At 31.8% G+C, this 2641-nt stretch overlaps 1 pseudogene; it reads right to left on the reverse strand.

The window, feature by feature from the left end:
* Positions 1 to 561: 561 nt before the first annotated feature.
* On the reverse strand, positions 562 to 1474 carry LOC122423646 (annotated as a pseudogene).
* Positions 1475 to 2641: the final 1167 nt, after the last annotated feature.

Here is a 2641-nt window from a genome sequence, read left to right on the forward strand (position 1 = left end):
TGCTGTACACCTGAAACTAATACAACATTATAAATCAACCATGTTTCAATTTAAAAATAGGAAATTATTCTTGTTTACTAAGCTGACAAAAATTTTAAAAATGATTCAAAAAAGGTTTACAAAATAATGCTCTACATTACACTTATAAAGAATAAGATCTCTTGGAGATTCTTAAGTATATTTAATAATTCAGTTTAAGAATTTTTAAAACTATGGCTTTTAAATGAATCATGGAACATTCATTTAAATTACTTAAGAAATACAATACTCCAAAAATTTATATATCATAATACCACCAAATCCCTCCATTCATTTTATTCTAACATGCTATTAAGGAAAATACATTTTGCAATTTTATATTTCTAACACAGAAATACTTTATTTTGAAGAACAGAAAGTTAAATTCAGATATATTGAATGGAAAGGGTTTCTAAGCTCAGGTAAGCATAAGTGATAAAATAAATTAAATATTAGAGATCAATTCTTGTACTAGAAGCATCAAAATAGCTTTTTTTCAATGTTTCTTTCATGCTTTCATGTTGATTATTTCAATAAACAATATTACTTGCCTGAAGCAGAAAATATCTTTCTAAATACATCTGAAGGCTTGTTTAACTTGCTGGTTCCTGAGAGTATAAATGAATGGGTTCAACAAAGGGGCAACTGAAGTATTTAATACAGCCACTCCTTTGCTTCACTTGCTGAAGGCTTTATGTAGATGAATACACAACTACCGTAAGTGATGGATCATGTGAGAAGAGCAGGTAGAAAAGGCTTTTTTCTTTTGTTGAGCTGAAGGGAATTTTAGAATTGTCTTGATGATGTAAGAGTAAGAAAGAATTACCAATAGCAGTGTGACCACAAGGATTATTGCAGCTAATAAAAATGCAATCATTTCTAGTAAATGTGTGTCTGAGCAAGAAAGTTGTAGGATAGGAGAAATATCACAAATGAAATGATCAATGACATTTGAATCACAGAAATCCAGGTGAAGAACCAAAATCAGTGGAGGGAAAATGACCGGGAAGCCAGTTACCCAAGAACTGAGTGCCAGCTGATGACAAATTGTGCTGCTCATGATGGATTTACAATGCAAAGGCTTGCAAATGGCAACATAGCGATCATAGGACATAGCCGCCAGAAGGCAAAATTCTGTAACTTCCAAGAATATGTAAAAAATAACTGAGCCATGCAACCAGCGTAAGAAACTGTCTTTTCTCTGTTCACAGTGGTGATTAGGGATCTGGGGATGCAAGCACTTGTGAGTGAAATTTCCAGGAAAGAGAAATTAGGGAGGCAGAAATACACTGGGGTCTTGAGATGGGAATCCAACAGAGTGAGGGCAAAGATGGTTAAGTTTCCGATCATGCTCAACATGTAATTTAGAAGCAGAACCAAAAAAATTAGGATGTGTAACTGGGAATCATCTGTCAGTCCCAGAAGGATAAACTCTGTGCCTTGTATGGTTCTTCATTTATCCCCTGTGATTTCAAACAATTTCTTGTAATAAAAAGGTATAAAAATAAGAAACTACAGGAATAGATTTATCTTTAAGATATGATATATTGAAGGATACATGTGCACAAACATTTGGCTCAGTTTGAAGATATGCTCTAGAACTGTGCTGCAAATACTATTATTACTGAAGTCAACTAGTTTTGGAAACTGACCTATAAAATCCATAAGAGTTGTTTTTTTTCAGCCTTATTTACAAACTTCCAGGCAATTACAACTGATTCCAATTTGTCCATTGTTAAATAAATTAAATAAATCCTTGGTTCAGATTTCAAAAATAATTCATTCATTTTTAATTAACTTCATCAAAACAAAATTATACCAGTGAAGTGAATTAAAACCTACAGTTAAATTCTGCTACTTTAGATTTCATATTAAAGGGCCATTTGATTCAAGCCCAATTAGTCACCTAGAGAAGCAACTTCCCTAGGAACTACTGATGAAGGCCTAGAAAGGACTAGAGAAAAAGGGAACATACGTGTGTAGTACCACAGCAAAATAAATACCTGTCGAATCTAGGAAAAATTGAAAATGAATATAAAGCAGATACAATCACATTTGCAAAAAATTACAATGCATTTAGAACTTCAACATTTTGCTGCATGTAATGGAGACCAAGTAATAAAAGAGAAAACACAGAAAAGATCATCACAATCTCCACCCAGTTACACAGATTCAGAGTCTAACATCACTTGCCATTAAATTATCTTTTAATCAGGTATTAAATTACAGTGCATATATGTTTTCCATGAAAAGGAAATCTTTCAATAAAACATATTTTATTCTCTAATATTTGTATAAAAGCAAAAGAATTTTAGTGAAATCAGAGTACTAATTGGTTATATATTTTAGAGCCATATATTCAACTAAAATATACTCAATGATGAACTTCATTCCCCTCCTACTCTGAAGAAATCTTTCTTTATCAACCATCTGTGAAATAGGTTGACTATTTCCAAATAAACTTAGAATATAAGCACTGCAAAAAAAGGAAAATAGACTACATCATAGAGTATATAATGTTTTCTTCATTTTAAAATAAATTAATGTAAATTACCTTCCTTCTCAGCAATTATTTTGCCAGTCAGTATTTTTGCCTGTTCTGAAGCTTTTCTTCTTTTCCTTA

Source organism: Cervus canadensis, chromosome 21 (assembly GCF_019320065.1).
Source record: "Cervus canadensis isolate Bull #8, Minnesota chromosome 21, ASM1932006v1, whole genome shotgun sequence".
NCBI lineage: Eukaryota > Metazoa > Chordata > Mammalia > Artiodactyla > Cervidae > Cervus > Cervus canadensis.